Raw genomic sequence first — 6,289 nt, 5'->3', positions numbered from 1 at the left:
AGAGAGTAGTTGAGGGAGTTTAATTAGCTTGCAAATATCTCAAAATATGCAACAATTGCAAGGGTGAAACAAATCAAATAAGTAAGACATAGGAACAACTGCAAAGAAGATGCATGTGAAAGAATGATTCAAAACTTAGAAAAATGCAAAAACACCAATCATCAGCTGTACAATGTCAAACAAAGGATTTGATAGGTCGGCCCATATATCAATTCCAAGCCATACAACACACAGGTCACTAGCATGGCCATCAATGTAGGGCATAAAATGAGAGTGGCAAATAGAATTCAATTACAAGCAAGTCAACCAACATATGCAACATCAGCACAAGTAAAGCATAATCGACACAGTAACACATCAGGTAGGGTGACAAGTGTGCTATCCCAAATAGGTCAGCAATGCTCAAATGGTCAAAAGCAAGTTGCAAGGGGGACGATTAACTAGTATCGTTTTCAAAAGTGACACATAAGCTATGATGAAAAGACAAAGGTGCTAGTCAGAGCAACTTGTCACAACATAGTAGGTCAATGGACAGTTGGCACAAATCAATGTTAGCATAGGGTAGCTAGAAGATCAACATGTGTCATGTAGTTACTATAGGATGGCAATAGGTTGATGGCATAGGTTAGCATATAGAGCACGCAAGTTAGAATGAAGGTGAGGAAATAGTATAAAAATGTTGATAATATAGGCTGCGATGTAAAACACAATGGTGCGAGTTTAGTAGTACTAGTATACGTGCATTGGCAGTGTGACCAACACAATTTTGACAACAAAGCACAAACTCAACATGTTAACATGCTGTAGGCCAGTAAATTACAAGCAAGAGGACAACAATTGTATCTACCACACACCAGCTAGACAAGAGCAACACATACCAGCCATACAAGAGTGGACAACAAGCCCACTTAGCATTGCAGCATATGCAACAAATCGCCAATTAGGACACTCATGCAACTATCACTCCTTGCAATATCAACATCAAAACTCAATGGCCAATTATGAGCGTATCTCAAGCAATAAACCTTAACATCTCATGCCATGTTAGAAGAGAAAAACATGCAATGGAATAATGAAGGACATAAGATCAATGAAAGAGACAATGTGCAAGATGTAACCAGTAAGAAATAGGAATCCACTATGACAAGAGTACAATGGTTGAGCGCTAGCTCACACACTTTACGAGGTCCCTCTCTCCAGACCAAGAATTTGCAAGTACAAGTACGATGGATTAATGGACTATGGCCAAACTCCCTCCTTTTATATACAAAAATAAAGGAGTTTTCCTACCACAAAATAGGCTGGCAAATTACCAAATAAATAATCAAGAGAGTGCTCATAAATAAGGCGGTAGGCACTTCTGAACTTGTGATATGACCACTTCTAATAGAAACATCCACATGGCCAGTAGTCATAGCAAAGTCTATGCTGTCCTCATTGGGTAGCAATCATGACCATCCTGCTTATGACTGGAACAAGATCACAACTTTTTGATAGCTTATATTGGGAAGAGCTATGGTAATTACCATTTTCATGAGCTTTCAACTGTTGTTGTTGTCGTTAGCAAGGCATTAGCGCAAACTGCACTACCTATTTAGGTCATTTCCCTCCTTCTCTAGCACCATGAGTACATTTCTTATGGATCAAAGGCTACAATATGTCAATGTGCTATCCTAAACTAACTGTGAAAGAGACTAAGAAGAAAGAGGCTAGTATTGGGTGCTGTAGATACCTCTCCTTCTAGTTCACAAGTTGTAAATGGTTGTGTAGGATACAAGATGGGTAATTGAGATTATGAACCTTTTCTACGCGATTCTTGTATATGTATTGTGAATTCACAAATGTGGTACTTTGATATTGGTGTACTTTGTAATGTAGTTTGTTAATTCTACTTGAGTGTGCCCGCGCCCCCCTCCCCCTCTGCTGAGGATGGTATTGTCACATTGGCTTACACGCTTTTGCGGGTTGGTCACAGCCCTCTAGGGTTGTCACTTCCATGTACGTGAGTGCCATCTCTTGTTCTCACCACATCGGTTTTCTTGACACTCATGTTGTGAACAGAGCTAGGGTTGGGGGGGTTGGGGACAGCAAAGCTATGGACTGGGGATTTCCTTCATGGAAGCAAGCTACGGTTGGTGAGTTGTATACCCATGGTGGGAGTGCTATGGGTCAAGATAAGTCTAGTCCATCCTTGGTGGAGCATTTCCAAAATTGGCTTGCTGGGTTCGTGGGGGGAAGCAGAAAACTGCAAAAGTACAGTTGTAGTATTCTACCAAGGAGCACCGAATTGCATGACCGCTGAAGAGTGGCTGCGTGTACCATAAGAAGTAGATTCGTGCTGGTTGGTTTCGGCGGTTAGGAGAAGGAGAATGATATGGCATTCAAATTTGACGACAGAGATCGCAAGAATACTTGAATCCTCTCTCGCGCGTCTCATCAGTGAGGAAGCCGGCCGGGGCCGTGAGCCGTCCGTGGCTCTTGGCGCACCGAAACGATCGAGAAAAATTTGGACCATTTCTCGATTTGTGCGTGTCATCCTTGCGCAGGGGCCATGCTAATCTTCTCTGTATCGTTCCAATTTTATCAGATGTCTCCGAAGAGACGAAATGAAGCGGCCTGCCCGCGCGCCTATTCATACCACTTTTATCTATGGAGCTCCTGGGATGTGGGATGGTGAGAGCACACGTGGCGCCCCCGCTGTATCTCTCTCTTCTCGCTCTGGGGACCGGCTCGGGCCCCGGCGCTTGCAGATGGAGAAGACTCGCTAGGCCGGTAGCAGGGAGACGACGACATACGCTGTTCCTTCCTTCCGATCAGCAGGGAGTTTGTGCCAACGACGGGTGTCGCCGTGTGAGGAGGAAGCATACCATGCGTGCGTCTCACATTTCCCTTGGGGATTTATGCTTCGCTTCCCTTAACCACACACGTAGCTCTCTGCTGAATATGGCAACCGATCGTTATCGTTTGTGCATATCACATGATCCGTGCCATTAAGAAGATATCGCGGTGGGGTACTTCCATGAGCCCTAGCGGACGTCCACATTGGCAATTGCGATCTATGGTAGGAGGCCCAAAGTGTCTCCATACGAGCCTTACTTCTTCGCACTCCCATGTGCACAACTGGGCATCGGCACCTCAGGCCAACGAACCATGCCCGGCTCTGATGATGTGAATCTATATCGGATGTAACACGTCTGGAAACATTGGAAACACGACAAGCTCCCGTGCTACCATCCAACCAACTGCTCATGTGCCAATTCGTCCTAGGCCCTAGGCCCAATGTGCACTTGGGGAGAATGCTTGCTGTATCCAGCTGTCCGAAGCGGCGACACCATCTTGTTTTGGAACCATGCAGCCTTACTTTTCAATACTGCGCCATACTATTGCATTATTAGTGCTTACTCACTTCTAGAGATAGGCCACATAGCAGCTCGAGCAAGTCCCCCCCCCCCCCCCCCACCGGAAGGGATTCTTGATAGGCTCTAATGTTGATATCATGGCTCATTATCAGTGCGTGTGCCATCTACAACTCATCTCTTTTAGCTAGCTAGTTAGCCAAGCTTTTGGCTCTCTAATAGACGTCATTTGAAAGTGTAGATGCCAAATCTATGTCTCCAAATTAGAAAACAACATCATAGTTTATATTCTACCTTAAACATGTAGAAGCACGAGAAAAATAGAAGAGTTTGCTAATGCATCAATTGTGCCAAGTGCACTTGTTGAGCACAAAGGTAGAGCATGCACCTTTAGTGAATTCCAAACATATTTGTGGTCAATCATGCATTTTTAGAGGGCAACTCATAGAAGTAGGTTCCTAAGGAGCTCCTCATCCAACCATATAACGAATGAACCTCTTCCATGAGCACACCCAACACCATTGATCATATACTTTACAAAGGAGTTAATAAACATGAGACCCTTCACATGTGGCTAATAACCTTGAAATGAATGCTCTCGACCCATTGGAGATGGAAATTAGCAACATATACTCCATCCTTCCCTTAAACATTTATAAATAGGGCATTGGCAACAGAGGAGGCAACTCTCAATCTTCCGAATGAACCCATCAATCCTCTCAAGCATCGATACACTCCTCAACTTAAACGTATTCTCAATCACCACCAACTCTCATCTCCATCTTCTCTTACTCTCAATACCTCTCCACCTTGTTAGGACAATAACAAGGAGAGCTTGGAGAGGAATGGACAAGTGAAGAAGCACAAGATGCTAATGTTGTCCCTCGCACTTGAAGATTGGTAGCCAATATGTTTTCAAATTCACCTAGAGATCTTATGGTCTTGAAATGACAACTGAATGAATGCCTTGATGGCTCATGTTGTGCCATCATAGCCACCACTCTTAATGCAAGTAAAGCTATGAAGATGGCTCCATTTGGCAAGGAAATTCTTATAAAACAACATCATAGTTTATATCTTACTTTAAACATGTTGAAATAGAAGAAAATATACTAGTGTATTAATGCAAGTTAGTAGTGTGAAGATGGTTCCATTCCGTAATGACAACCTCATAGCTCAAAATTAACTTATCATGGCCCCCTCCCCCCGCAAGTTCTATTTTTTGTATATTGCTTAAGTAATTGAAGTTTAGAGAGTACTGGTTTCATATAAAAGGTGCACCAAAACACGTTTTTTTTCTTAAAGTGCTCAAATTGTGATGGAAATACCATAATATTTTGATTTTAGATCTTGACCCCTCCAATGTGCTTTTGTAGATGAGGAGGTCCATTAGCATGATGAATTGTGGTGTCCTTAAAAGCATCTCTCTAGCCTTAGAGCAGGATCACCACCAACGGTGTAGATCATGTGATTATAGTGAGGGAGACATGATTTTGTGCCACCATCTAATATCATGGGTGCATGACGGGTCATAGAAAGCCTAGCGCCAGTGTGTGGCACCCCTCAAATGAGTGAAAGGGTTGAGTGTTTGGTCCAATGAGGGTTACCAACCATCTCGCTGCCTTATTTGCTACCTAGGACGAGATGTACGTTCCATTAGGGATATACCTAGTGGTGGATTAGGGAGACCTAAGATGGACTAGTAATCAGATCCTAGGTTATCATCATGTTTTGTATAGCCATGATGATTGCAATTGCTCTAAAAATTGTTGTATTGGTAAAAGTTTATTTGATTGCTAAGAACATGACTATTTATGCATCTTTGTTTGCTTATGTGTATTATGTGAAAGAACTAGTGCTAAGGATGTAATGAAAAAACATGTATATTAAACACAATGGGATAGTAATTAAACAAATAAGAGCACTATGTGAGTGGGTAGAAAGTTGGTGGGTGGGAGTCTCAATGGACGCCATCCTATCGATCGGGTGGACTCGATTAGTTGTGTGGTTTTTTACAATAGTGCTAGTATTAGAGTTGAGTGATCTTGACTAGCTGGCACTATTTAAAGACAAGAAAGTATAGTAAAATATTCATTGCTGAGGTTGTTCAAGTTTAGAAGATTGATCCACTCTCTTGTGAAGTTATCTTTGTTAGATGGGCATTGCACTATTGATGACTACCCATCATTCTTTAGAAACTTGTAGAACCAAAATTATCACATCAAAGATCAACAAGAGACTACACTTAAAAAGCTAACATTGGATCCATATTCCTAGGTTGACATAAAACAATTGCATGTATTTGGCTAAAGATAGTACATGTACTTTAGGCTGAGGCCAAAGCCTAGCAAATCATCCTCGCCTAGGCAACCAATCCATGTGGAAATATTGAGCTCAACACGACATGGCACTCATGTACCTAGATGACCATTTTCACATTCATATCAATGACATGGTTGGTACTTGTAAGGCATATCATTCCAATGACACTTTATAGTTGGTCCACCTACTCAAGTTACAAGATATCTATATAGTCATCTTTCTAGTTAACGTGTTCATAGTATGAACCGCTTGTGTTATTTCTATAAGAGAGATTTATAGCTCATTGTGAACAAGGCATCGTCCCATTTGATTTGAATAAAAAATATCCTCAATCACGCTTAATGGGTTGGAAGTTATTGTAGTCTTAATGCAGGGAGGTCTTGTGGACTACATTAAAAATGACATGCCACAGAGGAAAAAGGAAGGCCCATGAGGAAATCCACAAGGAAATAAAAGACTTGTGGGCATTTATGAATGAGCCTAGATCTGTCTAAGAGTACCTAGGAGATGCAGGAAGGGGTACTTTGAAATTGACGCCTATAGCTTGTTGAATCATACCCTATGACAACATGAGATTCACTATACTAAGACATAATGACATGCTCTCTACT

At 42.0% G+C, this 6,289-nt stretch overlaps 1 non-coding gene across 1 annotated transcript; it reads right to left on the bottom strand.

Annotated features, from left to right (window-relative positions):
* Positions 1 to 2,500: 2,500 nt before the first annotated feature.
* On the bottom strand, positions 2,501 to 2,603 carry LOC148021537 (U6 spliceosomal RNA). The gene has a single exon (XR_015694507.1). It is a non-coding gene; the product is annotated as a U6 spliceosomal RNA (small nuclear RNA).
* Between the last annotated feature and the right edge of the window lie 3,686 nt (positions 2,604 to 6,289).

The sequence above is a fragment of the Lygodium microphyllum genome, chromosome 17, assembly GCF_053477565.2.
Source record: "Lygodium microphyllum isolate KBCC chromosome 17, Lygodium_microphyllum_v1.1.10, whole genome shotgun sequence".
NCBI classification, from domain to species: Eukaryota; Viridiplantae; Streptophyta; class Polypodiopsida; order Schizaeales; family Lygodiaceae; genus Lygodium; species Lygodium microphyllum.
This window is presented reverse-complemented; position numbering and strand designations above follow the sequence as displayed.